Source organism: Nycticebus coucang, chromosome 2 (assembly GCF_027406575.1).
Source record: "Nycticebus coucang isolate mNycCou1 chromosome 2, mNycCou1.pri, whole genome shotgun sequence".
In the NCBI taxonomy this organism is placed as follows: domain Eukaryota; kingdom Metazoa; phylum Chordata; class Mammalia; order Primates; family Lorisidae; genus Nycticebus; species Nycticebus coucang.
In genome coordinates this window covers 61,174,044-61,197,938 of record NC_069781.1, presented here as the reverse complement: position 1 = coordinate 61,197,938, position 23,895 = coordinate 61,174,044, and the positions used below count along the sequence as shown (strand labels likewise).

Genomic DNA, 23,895 nt, shown 5'->3' with positions numbered 1-23,895 from the left:
GGTTGTTTGGAAGTTAGAAGCATTCCTTTTAAAATCAAGAAAAAGGCATTTTAGGTATGCTATCATTTTTTGTCTTTTATGTTGTGGTTGAAGGCCTAAAACTTAAAAGTATTAGAAAATGGCAAAACAAAACTGTCTTTAGGTGCTCACTTTGGCAGCACATATACTAAAATTGGAACGATACAGAGAAGATTAGCATGGCCCCTGCGCAAGGATGACACGCAAATTCGTGAAGCGTTCCATATTTTTACACCAAAAAAAAAAAACAAAAAAACAAACTGTCTTTAGTTCTAGATACTCTGTTTGTCTCCACAGAATCTCAAGGCAAGTTACTCTAATTAGCAATAGATTTCAGCAAGATTGCTGGATATAAAAATCAATATATGGTAAGTCAATGGAATTCATATTCACCAGCAATGCACAGAATATGTAGTATAAAAGAAGCAATATTTAAGTGATAGCAAGAATTACATGGTATCTAGGCATGGAACATGTATCCTAATTTCAGGGCTATGACTCAGTAAAAAAAATGTAAAAAAAGAATGTCAGCTCTTCTCCATCTTTCCTTTTTCTTGGGTGCTATCACCATGAAGGTCAAGCTGTATGGTTTCAGTGGGTACAAGATCTACCCCAGACACGGGAGAAGCCACATCAGGACCTTCAGGAAGGTTTTCCAGTTTGTGAATGCAACATGCGAGTCAGCATTCCTTTTGAAGAACAATCCTTAACAGATAAACTAGATTGTACTCCACATAAGAAAGCACAAAAATGGACAGTCAGAGGAAATTCAAAGGAAAAGAACCCACCATGCAGTCAAATTCCACAGTGCCATCATTGGTGTATCTCTTGCTGATACAATAGCCAAATGAAATCAGAAACCTGAAGTTAAAAGGCTCAATGAGAACAAGCTATCAGGGCTGCAAAGGAAGCAACAAAGACTAAGCAAGCATGGAAAAAGACTGCAATGGCTGCAGCTGAGGCATCCCAAAAGGCAGCACCTAAGCAAAAGATTGTGGAGCCTGGAGGTTTCTGCTCCCCAAGTGGGTAGAAAACGCTAAATTGGTAAATCAGATTTTTAAACAAAGATCCAACTCTAAAATTAATTAATTAAAATAAATGAATGTCATTAAAGTGCTGTATTTTTTTTTGAAATACTTACATGTTTATACACTAAAAATATAAAGAAATGTAAGGAAGAAATAAAAACCAAAGTCACTCAGGATAGAGATTATTTCTCATGGGTCAGGAAAGCGGTTCATAGCCTTCAAATGTATTGGTAATTCATTGTCTGAGTTGAGTGATTGATACATGGGCATTTGTTGTATGTTTTTATATGCCTATGGTATGTTTGAAATATTTTATTTAAAAACTAAGATAGAAAGACCAAAAATCACATTATAACAAAGATTTTTGTACCAGAATGTTTATTACAGCCCAATTCATAATTGCTATGTCATGGAAGAAGCCCAAGTGTCCATCGACCCATGAATGGCTTAATAAATTGTGGTATATGTACACCATGGAGTATTATGCAGCCTTAAAGAAAGATGGAGACTTTACCTCTTTCATGTTTACATGGATGGAGCTGGAACAAATTCTTCTTAGCAAAGTATCTCAAGAATGGAGGAAAATGTACTCATCCAATGTACTCAGCCCTATTATGAAACCAATTTATAGCTTTCATATGAAAGCTATAACCCAATTATAGCCCAAAAATATGGGGAAATGGGAGAGAGAGGGGAAGGGAGGGGGGAAGACAGGTGGAGGGAAGGTAATTGGTGGGACCACACCTACGGTGCATCTTACAAGGGTACATGTGAAATTTACTAAATGTAGAATATAAATGTCTTAACACAATAACTAAGAAAATGCTGTGAAGGCTATGTTAACCAGTTTGACGAAAATATTTCAAATTGTATATAAAACCAGCACCTTGTACCCCATGATTGCATTGATGTACACAGCTATGATTTAATTAAAAAAAAAAAACTAAAGTAGAAATTTATTAGTATGATTATTTATCCCAGACCAGCTTTCTCAATGTAGCCCTAGTGAAGGGTACTGGTCATATATAAACCTACGTTTTTATAGGTTAGGCTGTATAGAAGAAAAAAATTACTACTCATTCTCATCTTTCACTCTTCCCCTGCTTTACAAGATAGTTAAATTATTGGGGCCACAGGGATAAAAATGCTTTGTCTATATGTAATTTTGAGTTAGGATTTAGGTTTATTTTGCTATATGTACATTTCACTTATATGAAATGTAAGGATATTCACTTACATGAATATTTGGCAGGAATTTTAACCATACAACATGCAGAGCAGTTTCTGTTGGTCAAGATTTCATCTACACATTGCAGTATATTTAGTATTCTTTACTATCACCATGTCAATGCCAATCATTATGGCACTCAAAAGTGCCCTCCCGGATTTCCAAAGTATGTATCTGGATAGTATGTACTCTTTCAGAACCACTGATTTAGAAGCAAAGCAGAGGAACCAGCTTGATTGATAAAAACAAAACTCCCAGACTACCCTCTTCCTCAAGATCCATATGAATCACAGTACTTTATATAGCATAACTGACTGAGAGTCAGATATTTATTTAGGTTTATTTATTGAATAACTACTCTGCTTAAGCCTTACTACTTGGAAGACTATAATAAACAGAAAATCTAAATAGAAAATTAAGTGAAGCATGATGGAAGATATTCTTATGGGGAACCTTTGTGTGTTGGAAAAATAGCTTTTCATTGAAATCCATGAGAAATATTTTAAATACTTTGAACAGCACAATTCCAAACTTTTTTTTGAGACAGAGTTTCACTTGGTCACCGTTGGTAGAGTGCCATGGCAACTTAGCTCACAGCAACCTTAAATTCTTGGGTTCAAGTGATCCTCTTGCCTTAGCCTCCCAAGTAGCTGTTACTACAGGTACCTGCCACCACGCCCAGCTATTTCTTAGAGACTGGGTCTCCCTCCTGCTCATGCTGGTCTTGAACCTGTGAGCTCAAGCAGTTCACCCTCCTTCACCTCCCAACTGCTAGGATTACAAATGTGAGCCACCATGCCTGGCCACAATTCCAAGCTTTTTAAGTATTGTTTTTCTCATGTAAAAGAAATTCCAGCTGTAGGCCATGAAAGGTACTTTTTAATTGGTAATTTTCACATATTTTAGTTCTTAATAAAAAAATTCCATTTTAACTAGTACCAGTAACTTTATTTTATCAAATCCAAAGATTGTAAAAACTGCCTTTTAAAAAGTCCATTTTTTTTAATACTCATGGATCTTATAAAACTTATACAGGGAATATAGAAAAACATTTTTAAGTTGTTTCTCTCGAGAATTTAGTGGGAAATATTTATAAAGGATCAACATCATATGAATACTTAGTATTGCTACTGTTAAATTTGTAATGAGTTGTAGGGTTTTTTTAAATTCTCTGACTGGCTTTCATCCAAGTAATTTATTTGCAACCAAGGAAAGATAGTTAACTATTGACCCTATCATTAAAACATTTCAGTTTCTAAGTAATAATATGCCATTTATATGTAGGATATATTTAAAAATATGTATCATTTCACTAGTTTGAATACAGAAAATTAGAGCTACCAATAATGATTTGTAGCTTTTGGGTTTATAACCCCCAAAGTTGGTAATATGTAATTTTGGTTAGTGTGATAATACACTATTCCAAGAAACAAAGTTAATGTTCATATACATGCTTTTCAGAGGCTTATTAATTGAAAAGTACTTTATATAAATTTTATAAATATAGCATGGTCTGTTATAAAGATTTAGAAGTCAAACATTGTTGTAAGTAATATTGATTTTCTTTTGAAGTGTCTATAGGAATTAATTACAATGGGCAAATTTTAATTGTCTTGACTTTCACTGCCAGTTAATAACAGTACTGTATATTGGCATTCTTCAGGCTAGTCCACAAAGGCCTTTTTGAGTAATGAAGTACAATACAGTAAGAAGTAATACTATTGTAACTGTACCTCAGTAGGACAGAAAAACAATCAAATAAACGTGTTGTAATCTGATTTCTAAGAAAACCCAAGTTTAATTGGAGAAGAATGAGGCAGTTTTTGTGAGACTTCTGCAGATATTCTAGAGTTTTACCACCTCTGTTTTTGTGGCTGTTCTTTACTTAGATACAGATACAGTGTTAATATCACCCTGAAACAAACCAAGTATTTTTGCTCGTTTGGTATGTTTATTTCTTTTTTTCCCCTTGGTTGTTTGAGTGGTTTAATTGGGGTAGATTCCTTTTTTTTGCTCCATTCAACTTCAGTGTACAAAAACAAATATTGACAAAAGGGGCAAAGGAAGAGGAGAATTAAAGAGAGGTGTGTATAGTACAGGTGAGGAATAGATAGGTCTATGTTGAATTAGCTGAGTTTAAGTGGTAGAAAGCAGAAGAAGGAGGATGAAAAAGGATTCAGAAAGACCTTGCCCTATTTCTCCTTTAAAACATCAAATGGAACTGCCATACTCTTCGTTCCTATTAGGAATAGAAGTCAGGATAGGTGTGGTATGCACTGCAACCTCATGTCATTAGTAAACGTGCTTCTGCATGTCACACCTTTAGGAGGGCTGCTCCTGAACCCATAATATTACCATACATAAACACTGATAAATTTTTCTGGTAGTAATGATTATTTATTATTTTGGATATACATTTGGTTTCAAGTATTTCTCTCTGTATCTAGTATCTTATGTTTAGGTTTGAAAGGGTTTCTGATAATGTGAACAGAGATTTGAAATAATAACAAATGAACAGTTCTTATTGCTATGAATAACCAAATTTGGTTTTTATCCATGAATACTTGAAAGTCACTTATATTAATTTTTAAATTTCACATATAATTAATACATTTTTACTATCCATTATTTTTTCTCTTAGTTGTGGGAAGAAGTTTAAGTGATATGGTGTAATTAAATCCAGTTAAAATGTATAGTTTCAGTTATTCAGATTATTTTGAAATATACTACCTTGTTAGTATCACATAAATTAAAATTTACCATAAAATTTATATAATGCCAAAACTATTTATACAAATTAAAGTACCTATTCTTTTTCAGTATTTGGGGCTGTTTTGAGAATTGAAAGTATTGGTAAACTCTTTGAACAGTTTGACATTTGAAATATTAGTGTTGATTTTCACTTTGAGAAATAATATTCAAACATCTTTATAAAATAATTATCTAATTGTATATTTGCTAGAACTTACAAAGTTTAAGGGAATTGAATTAATTTAACTATGGTAGAATATCTGTAAGTTGACCACCAAAGGGACTATAACAAACTGCTCAACATATTGAGCTGGTCACTATAGGGAACTAGGCCTACTATACTGATATGTATACATACTTTACTTTCTTTTTTTTTTTTGTAGAGACCGAGTCTCACTGTACCGCCCTCAGGTAGAGTGCCGTGGCGTCACATGGCTCACAGCAACCTCTAACTCTTGGGCTTACGCGATTCTCTTCCCTCAGCCTCCCGAGCAGCTGGGACTACAGGCGCCCGCCACAACGCACGGCTATTTTTTGGTTGCAGTTTGGCCGGGGCTGGGTTTGAACCCGCCACCCTCGGCATATGGGGCTGGCGCCCTAATCACTGAGCCACAGGCGCCGCTGTACTTTACTTTCTTAAACAACTTCTATTAGAGAATATCATATGAAATCATACATAATCAAAACAGTAAAATCATACTTATGGTATTACACAAAATCAATACATTTACTATTTTCTCATGGTTTAATGATTCCTTTGGAAGAGTCAATCTTGGTCTGTTTCTTATTCCCATTACACACATAAATAAGGTGAGAAAGCACCCTCAACGTTTGGCTACAGCACTCAGCATACCTGGGCATTTTTCCCACAGGAATGGATTCGACTGCATCATCAGATGCCTGACTTCCTCTTTTGGAGTCTCTGCAATTTCTGTGTCATCCTCACTTGATTCTTCCACTTCATCAGCTGCTTTATGCACTTTCATTCTGGTCTATACTTAGGTCAATCTTGCTTGGAAAATTGCTTCTGGGTTGGGTTCATTACGGGTTGCCACCTCATTATCCACTGCAATAACACCTTCAAAATATACTGTTTCAAATTCTGCTATGAGAGATGGACTGTCTTGTGGGGCCAATGCATCGTGGGTTTTGACAAGTCTAACTTTCTTTAAAAACACTTCTGTATCATTTCTGGTTGAACTTAATATTTCAAGCATCTCTGATCCAGAGGACAGTATCCAGAGTGTTAACTGATGGAGCAGACGAAGTTGCTTCCACAGGCAGACCATAGGTTTGTGTTTTAAAAATGACCCACTGCTTGAGCTAGGCTCGGTAGTTCATTATAAATAAATGTTTCAATAGTGGCTTGGTCAAGAGGTTCGATTTTTGAGTTCATATTTGGAGGCAGATATGTCAGTGTCACATTTGTAAGATGATTCACTTGCAGGTGGCCAGGAAAAGTTGTATACTGTCAGTAGCATAGACTATTTCTTGTTCTTTATTTCTTGGTTAGTACTCTTTACCCACTCAAATAGGGCACCAGTCGTCCATGGACATTTGTTTGATCTCCAACTGATGGGGAGGTCTACAGGCTTCAGCATCTTGCTTGTGTGTGGCTTTGCCGATTTACCAGTCTCCAAGGGCTCTAGTTTCTCTTTGGCTGAGCTAGTGCAAAGAAAAACTATGAAACATTCTTTGGAAGGTGTTCTGTTCTTTCATTTGTCACCTTTCATGACAAGGTTCCTATCAGGCATAGCCTTGAAAAAGAGTCCTCACTCATGAGCGTCAAAGATGTAATCATCTTTGAAACTTCTGATGAATTCCAGGAATTTTTTTTTGTTGTTGTTAAATCATAGCTGTGTACATTAGTGCAATCAGGGGGTACAATGTGCTGGCTTCATGTACAATCTGAAATATTCTCATCAAACTGTTCACGTAGTCTTCATGGCATTCTCTTAGTTATGTAGACATTTGTATTTTGCCTTTAGTAAGTTTTGCCTGTACCCATTCTAAGATGCACCATAGGTGAGGCCCCACCCATTACCCTCCCTCCACCCTAACCTCCCCCACTCCCTTCCTCTTCCTTGGCCCTTTCCCCATAGTCTTGTGCTATAGTTGGGTTATAGCCTTCATGTGAAAGCTATAATTTAGCTTCATAGTAGGGCTGAGTACATTGGATACTTTTTCTTCCATTCCTGATATACTTTGCTAAGAAAAATATGTTCCAGCTCCATCCACGTAAACATGAAAGAGGTAAAGTCGCCATCTTTCTTTAAGGCTGTAAAATATTCCATGGTATACATGTACCACAATTTGCTAGTCCATTCGTGGGTCGATGGGCACTTGGGCTTCTTCCATGACTTAGCAATTATGAATTGGGCTGCAATAAACATTCTGGTACGGATGTCTTTGTTATATTGTGATTTTGGGTCTTCTGGGTATAAACCTAGTAAAGGAATTATAGGATCGAATGGCAGGTCTATTTTTAGGTCTCTAAGTATTCTCCAAACATCCTTCCAGAAGGAACGTATTAGTGTGCATTCCCACCAGCAGTGTAGAAGTGTGCCCTTTTCCCCACATCCATGCCAACATCTCTGGTTTTGGAAGTTTGTTATGTGGGCTACTCTTACTGGGGTTAGGTGATATCTCAAAGTAGTTTTGATTTGCATTTCTCTGATGATTAAGGATGATGAGCTTATTTTCATGTGTTTGTAGATCGTGCGTGGGTCTTCTTTAGAGAAGTTTCTCTTCAAGTCCCTTGCCCACCCTGAGATGGGATCACGTGTTCTTTTCTTGCTAATAGGTTTGAGTTCTCTGTGGATTCCTCTTATTAGACCTTTATCGGAGGTATAACCTGCAAATATTTCTTCCCATTCTGAGGGATGTCTGCTTGCTGTACTTACTATGTCCTTGACTGTGCAGAAGCTTTTTAGTTTGATCAGGTCCCAGTAGTGTATTTTTGATACTGCTTCAATTGCCTGGGGAGTCCTCCTCAGAAAATACTTACCTAGGCCGATTCTTTTAAGAGTTTTCCCTGCACTTTCTTCAAGTATTTTTATAGTTTCATGTCTTAAGTTAAATCTTTTATCCAATGAGAGTCTATCTTAGTTAATGGTGAAAGGCGTGGGTCCAGTTTCAATCTTCTACAGGTTGCCAGCCACTTCACCCAGCACCATTTGTTAAATAGGAAGTCTTTTCCCCACTGAATGTTTTTTTTATTGGCTTGTCAAAGATCAAATAATGGTAAGTAGCTGGATTCATCTCTTGGTTCTCTATTCTGTTCCATACATCTACCTCTCTGTTTTTGTGCCAATACCATGCTGTTTTGATCACTATCAATTTATAGTACAGTCTCAAGTCTGGTAGCGTGATTCCTCCGGCTGTGTTTTTATTGCTGACTAATGTTTTGGCTATTCTGTAACGGACCGCCCTGTCGGTGGCCTTCAGTCCGAGGGAGTGCAGGGAGAAGGAACGAGGAAAGTTGAGAGGTCGGCGCAGGAAAAATGACAGACTGCCACACAGCATGTGATGAAGGAAGCAGCTGTGAATTTATTGGGTACACATGTTGGTATTTATACATTTTTACAGAGCTTACATAATGCAATCTTTTTGCTTACGTGTGCGGGTTATCTTTGCGTTTACAAGTGTGATTTATCATGCATTGTTATGTTTTAACGTTCCGCTTCCGGAGGGTGGCGGTTATTAGTCAACTCTGCCCGCTTCCTCCTATCTCAGTTTCTTATTATCTTTTTAGAACAGCTTAACATCTTCTTTACGTTAATGCTTGACTAATTTTACATTTACTATTTGATCTTATTGTTATTGATAATTATAATTTTGATTTAGAGTAAATTCTTTGACAAGTATTATTTTTCCTATTGATTTTTATTATGTGTGACAATTGGTGAAACAAGATGTTCTGAACAGGACTTTATGGTGGGTGGATGTGTTTCAGTGACTTTGTAACTTATGTAGATAATTTGTATTTCATGTCCTTGGGCTTATCGTCTTAGCTCACTGGTGGGAAAACATCTTTATGTGCTCATTGTTGGTGCCACTGAGTTTAGCAGCTCACAAGGCTGTGCTCTATCTGGATTAGTAGTGCATTGTGTTCATTCTTAGGAAAGTACATATTGACAATTTATCAGAACAAACAGACTTCTGGTACAGGATGACAAACACATGAGTAGACGCCACAATCTTTAAACTTAAGTGGGTAACTGAGTATGCTAGGCAACATTTCTGATGCTGTGCATACTGGGGGCAGCTGGGGGCAAAGCTCCGGGGAGCACAAACCACCTTCCCGTCGTTCTGTAACGCGGACAGCACTGCCTCACTACGGCTATATGCCGTGGGTGCGGCATTTCCCCCTTTTTTGTTTTTAAACCGCAGTTCAAAGACTTCTTGGCGTATAGAGTTAATAGAGGAAAACAGACATTGTATGAGACATGGTAACAACAATACAACATAAAATGATAAACAATTAATAATGGTTATGAGCATAATATACTGGATCCAGTTAAGAGGATTGAGTGCTTTAAACCCATTAGTTAAAGATTGAGCCAATGTGTTAAGAGAAGTTATTGGTAAATGAGCTTGACTCATGGCTGTAATATCTTGTTGTAAGCTGTGTAAATTATGTGTTATATTATTGTCTCTCTAGACATTTTGAAGATGTGCTTGTACTTTGTTCTATGAGTTAGATACATTATATGGTAAAGGTGTAATGCAAATGGCTTGAAATGCTGAGTGACATTTTGTTTGTAGTTTCTGTTGTATGTATTTAATGTTCTGACCTAAAGTTAAGACTATCCTTTTTTAACACATTTAATTTAGTTTTAAGCTTATTATCTATATTAGCTTGTGTTATTAATGTTAAAGTTATATTATTGCCAAGAGTATTGACATAGTATGTTGTATGCATTTGTTGCATTAAAGTTGTAGTAGCTACAGCAAAAGTAGTGATTATAGAAATTAAAGTTGTAATGTCTAAAATTAAAGCTGTTACAAATCTCTTAGGCCTAATTAATTCATTAAGTGTTTCTAACACTTGTAATGCTGCATTATCATACCATGGATTGTCTTGTAGATCTACAGGTAACATTACATATGAAGGTTTTTTTTACAATTAACATAACATTTACTTGTTTATCATGTTGCATATTAAAGGATGCAATACAATTAGTTATTTTTACAAGTTAAAAGATTTTAAAGGAAATACATAGTTAACTGGATCACATGTAAATTCTTTCATAAATTCTCTTTTATGAGTTTTATTTAACCTGCACAGACCATCTACAAACATTCTAAACTTTCTTGAACTTTTGCCCTGCCTTTTACTTTCTTACATAACTATTCTGTTTCAGGACAAAATTTATCACACAAGATTCTTTCTTTACACAATGTCATTCTCCTTTCTGTTTAATTTCTCTTACTCTCAAAAACTCACTTTCCACTAAACAGGATCCCAGTTTACCATGAAGTCACTTATTCATTCAGCTAAACTGATAATTAGAAGGTTTAAAAGGCAAGAATCTTATTCGTTGACAAAGATTCAGTTTGTAAAAATATTTTTCTTATTTATACAAATTACTAGTGGCAAAGGGCCAATAATAAAGGTTCTAAATCTCACCCTTGGGATTCTGCCAGTGCTGCTGTCTGGGGGCTGTAACACTTGGGAGGCAGGCCCGCCCCACGAAGGGTAGGGGGGCCTGAGGGCAGGGGGGCCCTCAGCTTCCTTCCCCGCTGGGTCTTTTCAGCCGTCTTGGAGCCAGTGGAAAAGCACCCGGTGGTTCGCTATCGGCGAGTGTACTTTCATTTTCTCCAAGCGGTGGGTGAGATCTTGCAGCAGCCGCTGGCGTTTCTTTCTGCATTGTTTTTTCTGGAGGAGCTGGCTTGACTAGTCGGTCTGGAATCTAGATGGGTGATTCCGCATCCTGTGGAAAAACACAAGCATACCCTCTTCCCAAAGTTATGAGGACATCTGGTCTTTTATTTGTTAACCAAGTTATTTTAACTGCATGATTTTCTGTAGTGGCCCTTATATAAAATGCTGGTCATTTAAATGATCAGCAGTGACTAATTTTAAATCCATAACATGTAGGAGGTTTTTGCCCCATAGAGTGAATGGTAAAGAGGGCAATACATATGGTTGAATAAAACCTGTTTTTCCTTCAAACTCCCAAGAGAGATAAGCTGTACTTTGCATAACTTCTGCGGCTAAACCAAGTCTGATCAAAGAAGAAGCGGTTTGTTGAACCGGCTAGGACTGAGGTCATTTAGAAGCTGCAATACAGGTTTTGTCAGCTCCTGTATCCATTAACCCTTTAAATGCTTTGCCATTTAATTTTATTTCTTGGAATGGCCTGTCATTCAAATCATGCACTAAAGCTACATAATCAGTGGAGCTAAACTGACCTTGTTCCCTAGCTGTCTTTAAATATGGTGCAGGTAAAGGGACATATGGTAATAATAATAATTGAGCTATTCTTTGTCCTTTGTGAATTTGCGTTGTTTCTACTAAAGCTCTAACCATTATTTTAATTGTACTTTGAGTATCTGAATCAATTACTCCTGGAATAACTTCAAAATGTTTAGTATAATTTGAACTTCTCCCAATAATAATTCCAACTGTCCCCGGCAAAAGTTGCCCTTTTACTGCAGTGGGGATTAAAGTAACACCGTCCCATTTGGATAATAATACATCCTTTTCACTTGCAAGATCTAAACCTGCGCTCTCAGGAGTGCCCTGTGAAAGGTCATGAATAGTAAATTTAGGTGCCTGAGGATTTAAAGTGGATGGTTGCTGCATGCCCTGCAGTGCGGCACGATCTCCCTTGGGGTCAGGGCTGGGAGAATGCCCCTTATCTAGTTTTTTGATCTCTGTACGTCCTGATCCTCAGGATCAGTGTCACCCTTGCCATTCAAGGGGGTTCCATCCTTATGAAATTTTGATTTGCATTCATTTTTCCAGTGTTTGCCCTTCTTACAGCGAGGGCATAAGCCGGGCGGTTCCCCCCTCGGCTTATTGGCATGGGACTGTTTACAGTCCTTCTGCATATGTCCTGGCTTGCCACAATTATAGCAAGTGTTAATAGGAGCTCTCGGCCCCTTACCTCCCTTATTGAAGGTATTTTTAACATAGGCGCTGAATTTCTGTCCTTGCATTGCTGCAGCATAAGCCATACCCTGGGCTATAGCTGGTGAGGCATCCATGCATGCTTCTAACTGTTTGAGCAACAGTGATGTGCCCTCAGACGGGGGGAGCATTCTGTTAATGGCTTCTTCCAGCCTTGAAATAAAGTCTTGGTACGGCTCCTCCGTACCTTGCTTAATAAGAAAATGTATAAGCTCCTCCAACTGTTTGAGGGACACATTGAACCCGTTCTTTGCCAACAAACGCTGCAACATAGTACTCAAGATTTTTTCTTCCTTAGTTAATGCGTGCCCCATGGATCCTGTGATTGCTCACACTTAACCGGTCAGCCTTTACCGGCGGGACTGCAGTTCCCTGGTGAGAGCCGCCCTCAACCTTGAAAAAGAAAGAAAGAGAGAGAAGATTACCTGTCCTTCAGGTCCCTGTTCGGGCGCCACCTGTAACGGACCGCCCTGTCGGTGGCCTTCAGTCCGAGGGAGTGCAGGGAGAAGGAACGAGGAAAGTTGAGAGGTCGGCGCAGGAAAAATGACAGACTGCCACACAGCATGTGATGAAGGAAGCAGCTGTGAATTTATTGGGTACACATGTTGGTATTTATACATTTTTACAGAGCTTACATAATGCAATCTTTTTGCTTACGTGTGCGGGTTATCTTTGCGTTTACAAGTGTGATTTATCATGCATTGTTATGTTTTAACGTTCCGCTTCCGGAGGGTGGCGGTTATTAGTCAACTCTGCCCGCTTCCTCCTATCTCAGTTTCTTATTATCTTTTTAGAACAGCTTAACATCTTCTTTACGTTAATGCTTGACTAATTTTACATTTACTATTTGATCTTATTGTTATTGATAATTATAATTTTGATTTAGAGTAAATTCTTTGACAAGTATTATTTTTCCTATTGATTTTTATTATGTGTGACAATTGGTGAAACAAGATGTTCTGAACAGGACTTTATGGTGGGTGGATGTGTTTCAGTGACTTTGTAACTTATGTAGATAATTTGTATTTCATGTCCTTGGGCTTATCGTCTTAGCTCACTGGTGGGAAAACATCTTTATGTGCTCATTGTTGGTGCCACTGAGTTTAGCAGCTCACAAGGCTGTGCTCTATCTGGATTAGTAGTGCATTGTGTTCATTCTTAGGAAAGTACATATTGACAATTTATCAGAACAAACAGACTTCTGGTACAGGATGACAAACACATGAGTAGACGCCACAATCTTTAAACTTAAGCGGGTAACTGAGTATGCTAGGCAACATTTCTGATGCTGTGCATACTGGGGGCAGCTGGGGGCAAAGCTCCGGGGAGCACAAACCACCTTCCCGTCGTTCTGTAACGCGGACAGCACTGCCTCACTACGGCTATATGCCGTGGGTGCGGCACTATTCGAAGTTTTTTCTGATTCTATATGAAACGAAGTATTATTTTTTCAAGATCTTTAAAATATGACAGTGGAGCTTAATAGGAATTGCATTAAAATTATATATTGCTTTGGGTAGTATAGACATTTTAACAATGTTGATTCTTCCCAGCCATGAGCATGGAATGTTTTCCCATTTGTTAATATCTTTAGCTATTTCTTTGCTTAAAGTTTCATAATTCTATTTGTAGAGATTTTTCACATCCTTTGTTAGGTATACTTCCAAATATTTCATATTCTTTGGCACTACTGTGAAAGGAATAGAGTCCTTGAGTGTTTTTTCGGCTTGGATATTCTTGGTATATATAAAGGCTACGGATTTATGGGTATTGATTTTGTAGCCTGAGACATTGCTGTATTCCTTGATCACTTCTAAAAGTTTTGTAGTAGAATCCCTAGTGTTTTCCAGATATACAATCATATCATCTGCGAAGGGTGAAAGTTTGATCTCTTCTGACCCTATGTGGATACCCTTGATTGCCTTTTCTTCCCCAATTGCAATGGCTAAAACTTCCATTACAATGTTAAAGAGCAATGGAGACAATGGGCAACCTTGCCTGGTTCCTGATCTAAGTGGAAATGATTTCAATTTAACTCCATTCAATACGATATTGGCTGTGGGTTTGCTGTAGATGGCCTCTATTAGTTTAAGAAATGTCCCTTCTATACCAATTTTCTTAAGTGTTCTGATCATGAAGGGATGCTGGATATTATCAAAAGCTTTTTCTACATCAATTGAAAGAATCATATGGTCCTTATTTTTTAGTTTGTTTATGTGCTGAATTACATTTATAGATTTATGCATATTGAACCAGCCTTGAGACCCTGGGATAAATCCCACTTGGTTGTGGTGTATAATTTTTTTTGATGTGTTGTTGGATTCTGTTTGTTAGGATCTTATTGAGTATTTTAGCATCAATATTCATTAGTGATATTGGTCTATAATTTTCTTTTCTTTTGAGTCTTTCCCTGGTTTGGGGATCAAGGTGATGTTTGCTTCATAGAATGTGTTGGGTAATATTCCTTCTTTTTCTATATTTTAGAAGAAGTTTAGTAATATATGTACTAGTTCTTCTTTAAAGGTTTGGTAGAATTCTGACGTAAAGCCATCTGGTCCTGGGCTTTCTTTCTAGGGAGATTTTGTGTAGTTGATGCTATTTCAGAACTTGATATAGGCCTGTTCAACATTTCCACTTCATTCTGGCTATGTCTCGGTAGGTGGCGTACTTCCAGGTATTGGTTGATTTCTTTCAGATTTTCATATTTGTGAGAGTAGAGTTTCTTGTAGTATTCGTTAAGGGTTTTTTGAATTTCTGAGGGGTCTGTTGTTATTTCATCATTACCATTTCTGATTGATGAAATTAGAGATTTTACTCTTTTTTTCCTGGTTAGGTTGGCCAAAGGTTATCTATTTTATTGATCTTTTCAAAAAACCAACTGTTGGATTTATTGATCCGTTGTATAATTCTTTTGTTTTCAATTTCTTTTAATTCTGCTCTGATTTTTTGTTTTTTCTTCTGCTGGGTTTGGGGTTGGAGTGTTCTTCCTTCTCCAGTTGCTTGAGATGTCCCATTAAGTTATTAACTCTCCGTTTTCTTGAGGAAGGCTTGCAGTGGTATAAATTTCCCTCTTAGGACTGCCTTTGCAGTATCCCAGAGGTTCTGGTAATCTGTGTCTTGATTGTTGTTTTGTTCCAAAAATTTGGTGATTTCCTTCTTAATCTCGTCTATAACCCATCTATGCTTCAGCATAAGGCTGTTTAGCTTCCAGGTTTTGTATGGTTATGCAGATTTCTGTTGTTATTGAGTTCAACTTTTATTCCATGATGGTCTGAGAAGATGCAAGGAATAATTCCTACTTTTTTAAATTTGCTGAGGTTAGATTTGTGGCCTAGGATGTGGTCGATTTTGGAGTATGTTCCATGGGCTGATGAGAGGAATGTGTATTCAGTTTTGTTGGGACGAAATGTTCTGTAGATGTCTGTTAAGTCCAGATGTTGAATGGTGAAGTTTAAATCTAAAATTTCTTTGCTTAGCTTCTTTTTTGGAGGATCTATCCAGCACTGTTAAAGGGGTGTTAAAATCTCCGACTACTATGGAATTGGAGGAAATCAAGTTGCTCATGTCTGTTAGAGTTTCTCTTATAAATTGAGGTGCGCTCTGGTTGGGTGCATATATATTAATAATTGTAATCTCATCATATTGAGTATTACCTTTAACAAATATGAAGTGTCCATCCTTACCCTTCCTTATTTCGGTTGGTTTAAAGCCTATTGTGTCTGCGAATAGTATTGCAACACCTGCTTTTTTCTGTTTTCCATTTGCCTGGAGTATAGACGACCATCCCTTCACCTTGAGTCTATATTTGTCTTTTATGTAAGATGTGATTCTTGTATGCAGCAAATATGTGGCTTGAGTTTTTGTATCCAGCGAGCCAACCTGTGCCTCTTTAGATGTGAATTTAAACCATTCACATTAATTGAGAATATTGATAAGCCTTTCAAGAGTCCGGTGGACATTTTTAATCCTTTGCGACTGTGGTAGTTGGAATTTGATCAAAATTTTCTGGGTGGGTTTACTTTTGTGGTGGAGGATTACACTGGTCTTTATGGAGGCTAGATTTGAGAATATCTTGGAGAGCTGGTTTAGTTATGGCAAATTTCTTCAACATTTGAATGTCATTGAAGTATTTAATTTCTCTGTCATAAATGAAACTCAGTTTAGCTGGGTACAGGATCCTGGATTGAAAGTTATTTTGTTTTAGGAGATTAAAAGTCAATGACCATCCTCTTCTAGCTTGAAAGGTTTCAGCAGAGCGGTCTGCAGTTATTCTAATATTCTTGCCCTTGTAGGTGATGGTTTTCTTTCATGTGGCTGCTTTCAGAATTTTCTCCTTCATATTAACTTTAGTGAAATTGATTATGATGTTTCTGGCGGATGTCTTATTTGGGTTGAGTCATGCTGGAGTTCTGAAACTGTCTGCTATCTGAATTGCAGAATCTCTTGGCATGTCTGCAAATTTCTCATTCATAATCTCATGGAGAAGAGACTCTGTGCCTTGTGAAGCCACTTTGTCACTTTCAGGGATCCCTTATAAGACGAATATTGGTTTTCTTCGAATTATCCCAGAGGTCTCTGAGCGAGTGATCTGTTTTTGCCCTCCATTTCTCTTCCTCTTTGAGAGTTTGGGAGCATTCGAAAGCTTTGTCTTCAATGTCAGAAATCCTTTCTTCTGCATTCTGTTACTGAGGGATTCTACTGTGTTTCTCAGATCTTTGAGGCCTGCAACTTCTTATCTCAATGTGTCAAAATCTTTTGTCATTTGGTCTTTGGATTCGTTGAATTCTTGAGACATCTTTTGGGTTACTGCTTGGAATTCTAATTCGATCTTATTTGCTATCCAGATTCTGAATTCGATTTCTGACATCACAGCTATTTATTTGTGCATGGGATCTTATGCTGTGTCTGTCCCATTGATTCTTGGGGGAGTTGATCTACTCTGGTTATTCATATTGCCAGAGTGTTTTGTTGATTTCACCTCATAATTGTTTTTCACCGTTGCCTCTGGCCGTCCTCAGAGTTGGGGAGGTGTCTCTCCATGATTAGACCCTAGCAGGATCACTCTGTTGTTGCTGGATCTTTGTAGGGAGTGACCCTGTGTAGTTCCTTTGGGGCTGCCCCAACCAGGGAGTTGTGGTTGTGGAAGCAGCTCCAGAGTGTGACACAACCAGATCCAGCAACAGGGCGGGAGGTGGTGTGCACGGTTCTAGGAGTGCCTGGCACCCAATGACTTTGGCACAGGGAGCCCAAGGCTCTTCTAGTCACTGGCCAGGAGAAGGGCTTTGCGCAGAGGCAGGGAGGGCTCCGGAGGGCACACTGCTACCAGAGTCCCTGGCCAGATGAGCAGGCTGGTGTGGAGGCAGGGAGGGGACATGGGGGAGGACACAGGGTTGCACGGCTCCTGCAGTTCCTGGTCAGGGCATGTGGAGGCACAGTGGGCACGGGTCGTGGGTTGGGGGTCGCTTTGCAGGTCTTACGGAGTTCTGGGCAGCACCAGGCCCAGGAGTTTGAGGATGCTATGAACTGTGACGCCATCGCACTCTACCCAGGGCAAAAGCCCGAGACTCCGGTGTGCCAAAACTCATGTCACTCTGCCCCTGAGGGTTAAGGCTGTAAGGCAGCTCAGTCCCCCCCCTTTAGGCTGCTCAGTCACTAGGTTACTAGCTCCCGCCCAATCCTTGCTCTGCGACCTTGAGGGCGGAGCTCGCTGGAGCAGTTCTCTCACAATGGCTCCCTGCGGCCCATAGCCAAATACTATTAGCTCCGTCTGGCTCAGTCTGGGGCCCTAGACAATTCCCAAATTTCTCTGCACTCCTGCTCAAGCTCTCCCCAAAGCAGTTCAACTGAATGCCAAGTCCAAAAACACCGAAACAGTTCACAGTTCCATTTTGCAGTCTCACTGCTGCTTGTCCTTATGGCTGCCAGCGGGATTAGGTCAATTGATCACACGCAACCACTTGCCAGTTTTCCACTGTTTTTGTCCTCCTGTTGGGGTCCAGAAGTCCCTTGCTGACTCCCTGTATCCTCAAATGGATGATTGTAGCCAGATTCCACCAGCCAGGGATGCCTGGAGTCTTATCTGCCCAGACTCACCTTGCCCTGTTGCAGGGAATCTGTTACTCGGCCACCATCTTGGATTGTTCTCCTCCAGGAACTTTTTGATGAACTCTTTCAAAACTTCTAGTGGAACGTCTTTGAATTCATGCTACAAGGCTTTCTGGAAGATTTTATGGTATGCTTTAAATTTCTCAGGCCAACCATTTGATGCATGGAAATCTGCCACCCCAAATTCCTGTGTGAATTTTTTAGCAACCTTTTAGATCATTGGCCTGGAGATTTGGGCATTACCTGCCCTCATTTGTGTGAACCAGCTTAATATGGCTTCACTGACTGCATTAAGGGAATTTATCCTCCAGTTCTGTTGTAGGTCTCTGCGGGTAAAAGTTAGAGTAGGCTGGCATTCCCCCTGAAATCTTGAGCAGGTTATTGGCCCAAGTTTCAGCACCCCTGCTGCAATGCATGTCTATAGTGGTGTGGGGGATTGGTATGTCCAGCAAAGTAGATGAGAAAATAGTGTAGGAAATGTCTAGCTAAAGATCAACAGCTTAGAGACAATATAAATAAAGGTAGAAAGTAATTGAAATTGCTTCCTCAGATACCCTGCAGCTGCAGGCACCTTGACTTGTAGACTATAACTTTCCTTCATTAAATTCTCTACAAAGTGTTCTTTGATCTATAGCTTGGTTCTCCTCTGTCCTTCAGCCTGTTTAGTTAGAACATGAAACTGTTACCTTTTCACTTTTGGCCTTGGGTTCACACATCCTCCCTCCTCCCCCCCAATTTTCTAATAAATAGCCTTGGATACTGGACTCAAGACACCACCTGCTAGCCTTGGGAGGAACTGATATGGTGTCGTCTCTTATGGGTCTGAACACTGTGTGTGTGTGTGTGTGTGTGTAAATTTCATGGTGCTTTCTCTCTGTCAGACCCCTGGCAGTCAGGCAAAGTCCTGCTGTAGGGGGACCCCCAGTCCACCACATTGTGCCTTGGTTCTCGGGTTGCAGCAGGTCTCTATTTTCCATACCATATCTCTTGAAGCACTTATATTCATGTTTTTACATGTTGCTAACTGTGGTCTTGGTAATACACCAAAATGTTCTGCCTTCTTTCTTTGGCTTCTGTTTTCCAGACAATGTAGAAGAACAACTTTTTCCTTCCATGTTAGCTCTTTGAATTCTTTAATTTGGGCTGTCATGTCGCGATTAACTATAAAATTTTCAGTACTTATAGGATATACCTAAAATTCAGATTAGTCCTTGACTTTGAAAAAATCTTCCACAACACATGATAAACTATAGGATATTAAGCCTAATCCAACACATGGTAATAATAAAACATGAAAAAAGAACTTTGACTAAAGAAAAAACAAGTGTGAGAAAACCCCACACTTTCTACCCATTGGTGCAGGGTGTATTCAACTAGTCTAGTTATAGAGGGTAAATCAATACTGTGTGTCACCATCCAATGGGTCAAGACACAACTTAAAGAGGTAGTCAATATATAGAAGTCAATCTTCCTTTGAATACATGTGGATCATGTCTGGTCTATGAAAATTAGGTCAAATTAAGTGGGTGGTCATTATAGGAAAGTTGGCAACTATGGAGGTTCTACTGTATCTGTAAATGTTATTGAAAGTAGCATATCTCTTATCCATATGCAGATATCCATATTTCTCTGATAGAATCTAATTTGAATATAGCAAGACAGATTGGCATTTTCAGTACCATAAAAAACTTCTTTGCTAATTGCAAACCATATTTAGTATAACCTCCTAAAAAATTAGCACCTTTAATGTCATGCTTTATTGTTAATGTGCACACTGGAGCTGGGTTTATCTGTATCAGACAACTGTACTTCATGAAAAGAATTTTTTTCTTGATAGGCAATTAGCAGCAGTAATTAGGAAGATTCCCCTCAATAAGATGTCAACATGAAATTGTTTAAAAAAGGTGAATGTCAGTGACTTAAAAAGAAAGTTCTCTTGACACATAGGTATGGCATGTGAAACATGAAATGTTAATTTAACTTTTCTGCTTATTATTCATGCACAATATTATTTCGTCATTCAGACACTACACTGACAGAGTGTAAGGGTATTAAAACAGTGTTGCTAGAATAAAAAGAGGATTAATCTACCATTGGCCAATTAGCCAAAGGGTACTTTAATGGTCTCTAAAGGCTACTGAAATCTAACTACTAACAAAAGTATTTGTAAAAAGTCCTCTATATTACCTTCATTTGCCTGACATTTTGTGAAATGTACTGTAGGCTTTTAATAACTGCATTTGTCAGGAAATAGTTTATAAATGAGTGATAAGGTAATTCATTGGATTTTTCAAAAGAGGTTTTATTACATAAATAATTACATCTCTGCCTAAGATCTTCTTTTCGGTTGTTGTTTTTTATTTTTTAACTTAATTTTTATTAAATCATTAACTGTATACATTTATGGGGTACAATGTGATGATATAATGTGGAATGCTTAAATCAAACTAATTAACATAACCATCATGTCATGTACTTATTTTTGTGGTAAGACATTTATAATATACTTTTAGATGTTTTGAAATACAACCTTGCATTGTGTACATTAGGTGAGATCCCACCAAATACCCTCCTTCCACTCGCCCCCCCCGCCCCTCACCCACCTCTCCCCTCTTTCTTTTGTGTGTTGATTTTTAATTATGTCTCTTAATTTCAAGTATCATAACAAAGGGAAATTCATATTTTTATTATAAACTTGAAATTTTTACCAATCTGAAGTATTTATCTTTGTAAATAAGTATTTGTATGGAAAATATTTGTGTTAGTGAACTATAAATTAATGTAATTATCTTGATAACAATATTTTATTTATTTTTTTTTTATTTTTATTTTTTGTAGAGACAGAGTCTCACTGTACCGCCCTCGGGTAGAGTGCCGTGGCCTCACACGGCTCACAGCAACCACTAACTCTCAGGCTTACGCGATTCTCTTGCCTCAGCCTCCGGAGTAACTGGGACTACAGGCGCCCGCCACAACGCCCGGCTATTTTTTTGTTACTGTTTGGCCGGGGCGGGTTTGAACCCGCCACCCTCGGCATATGGGGCCGGCGCCCTACTCACTGAGCCACAGGCGCCGCCCGATAACAATATTTTAATTAACTCAGTATTTCTATGCATGAACTATATACAGAATTTTATTTCTTTCAGTTGTATTACATGTAAAGCATAATATTCCCAATAAAAGAATATTTATTCTAGTCACAGAAAGGAGAAATATCACTAAGGTCATGTTAAATTTCTAGAGCGTTCTTGCTTATAGAATTTACATAGATCTTGTTTAACCAGCATTTTCTCTTCAGTCTCATTTACTTCAATTGTGATAACAAAATTTTTGTTATTAATTACTAAAAAAGCAAAATAATGAGATTTTAAACTGCTTCCACTATTTAAGTATGAACCAGAATAATCAGATTGTGAGAATATAAATGAACTTAATGTCTGTTGAATACAGAATGTTTTATGTCAGTTCTAAGTAGAATTTAAGATCAGAGATTTTGGTTTTTAAAAACAGAGCACTTCTATTTAAGGTTTGTTTTTTTATCTATGCTTACTGCCAAGGCCTTTGGCTTACAAAAGGAGAACAAAAAATTTTAGACTGCATTGTTGTTAATAGATTAAAACTAAACCTTACTTTTCACTTTGGTTACTGATTGACCTTTTACAACTGGAAAGAGTTCTGCCATTATTACTTTCTCCATGGGTTTCTAGGAAAACCCCGATCCAGCATCCTTGGCATTCACTCTCACATTTGGGTGGATTTTCTTGTATTTCTGTGTCTCTACTTTTTAGATCCCAGTATCCTAACTAAGAGTATTTTCTAAAGTTTTAAAATGGTTCATTACTTTTAGTCCAATGGTGGAAAATACTGAGTATGGGTAAAACTTGTCTTTGAATGTCATAGGGTGGTTACTGTCCCCCCCAAAAATGATAGATCAGAATCACCCTTACAATAGAGGTGAAGTGGAGCTAAACCCCATCCTGTTCCTTTCCCTTGGAATACTGCTTGAATACCCAAAAGCATTTTCTTTACGTGTGCTACAGGTTGCATCATGTTTGTTGAATAGGTAGATACTGAATACTTTATTCTTTGGAGACATCAAGATCAGAGAATATCTAAAAAATACATTTTATTTTGGGAGTAATTAGGGAAATGGTTCTTTCAGATACCCTTTCTAAACTCTTTATTTCTCATTATTTGGCCTGAAGAATATTTTTCATGAGGCCTGTTTTATTTTTTCTGATAATTCATTCCTGAACATTAAATGTTTATCAAGACTCCTTGATGGAGAAGATACACTCAATTTTCTCAGGACTGCCTTCAGTTTACTGACCAGTATTTAGGCAGATATCTTCTCTTGATTAAAAACTAGCCAGCATTTACCAGATAGAAATTGAAGACAGCCACAGTACCCATACTTTTCTGTTTTGTTTCTTCATGACACTTATGTATAATTTATTGTTATATGGTTCTAGGTTATAGACTAGTAGCCACCTAAAGGTAAGAATTATAACTCTTTTATCATTGAAAACACAGAACTAGTACAGTACCTATCATGTAGTGTTATAAAAAGAAAGAACGATAGATACTGAAGATAATCCCTATCCAAATCCTCCAGAAAATGCCAAGTGGAGGGCAAGAATAAAAGTTGTTTGTGAATTAATAATAATAATAATAGAACAAGAGAGAGTAGTTCAGGAGAGACTTATTTACCCTGTTCATGTGATTCCACAGTTACGTTAACAGCAGCATAAGGAAGCTTCTGGTGGGAGGCTTTTTGGCAATTAAACTACAAAATGCAGATCTGATAGAGGCAATTTATATTTCTAACATAGAAAACAGAACAAGGTGAACCGAGAAAGAGGAAAAACATTTTGTAAAGAAAATGAGATAATTCTTAAAGTGGGGTCCTCTGCTCTAACTATCACAAGGCTACAATCACTGTGTCAGCCAGACTACCTGAGTCTCTGGAGCCTAGGCTTTACTTCAAATTCACATTTGTTGGAAAAATTAAGTTCTTTCTGGGTATAGGACTGTGGTTCTTGTTTTCTCGTTGGCTGCCAGCCAAGGACCATTCTCAACTCATACTAAAGGACTTTATTAGGTCCTTGGTTTGGACTCCTTTCATAGTCTTCTCATAACCAGCAACTTTCTTCTTCAAGACCAGCAGGAGGATATCTTCCTGACCTCGGGGAGGGTCCCTGGGTCTTCTTTGAGAGGGCCCACCTGTGCAGGTCAGGACCAGCCTGGATAGTCTTACTTTTGGTTAGGGACTCTAATTACATCTACAGAATTCCCTTTGTGTATAATACAATGGAATCATGGGAGTGATACAGCCCATCACATTCCTAGGCTTCACCCCCATACAAGCAAGGATTTTTATACCAGTGGGTCATTGGGGGAACTGTGTCTTATCATAAGATTTATTACTAGAAAGTAAGATTTTTAGTATATCCTTGTTTCTTCTCACAGTTGCATAGAGGGTTCTTTCTGCTTAGATTATGCTTCCTCAATGTTAAATTTAAATAAATTATTAATAGCTAGCATCTAGTTTTAAAATTTTATAGTGTTAAGTTCTATTTAACAACCTTTGGGTAGAAATAATTGACTACCCATAATATAAATATAAA

At 38.0% G+C, this 23,895-nt stretch overlaps 1 protein-coding gene, 1 non-coding gene and 1 pseudogene across 7 annotated transcripts in view; all 3 read left to right on the top strand.

Annotated features, from left to right (window-relative positions):
- CNTLN (centlein) overlaps positions 1-23,895 on the top strand; it is a 379,922-nt gene that overhangs the window by 303,056 nt on the left and 52,971 nt on the right. The gene's annotated exons all lie outside the window — the stretch shown is intronic.
- Positions 143-249, top strand: LOC128579954 (U6 spliceosomal RNA). Its single transcript, XR_008378322.1, has one exon. It is a non-coding gene; the product is annotated as a U6 spliceosomal RNA (small nuclear RNA).
- On the top strand, positions 585-1,058 carry LOC128572264 (60S ribosomal protein L24-like; annotated as a pseudogene).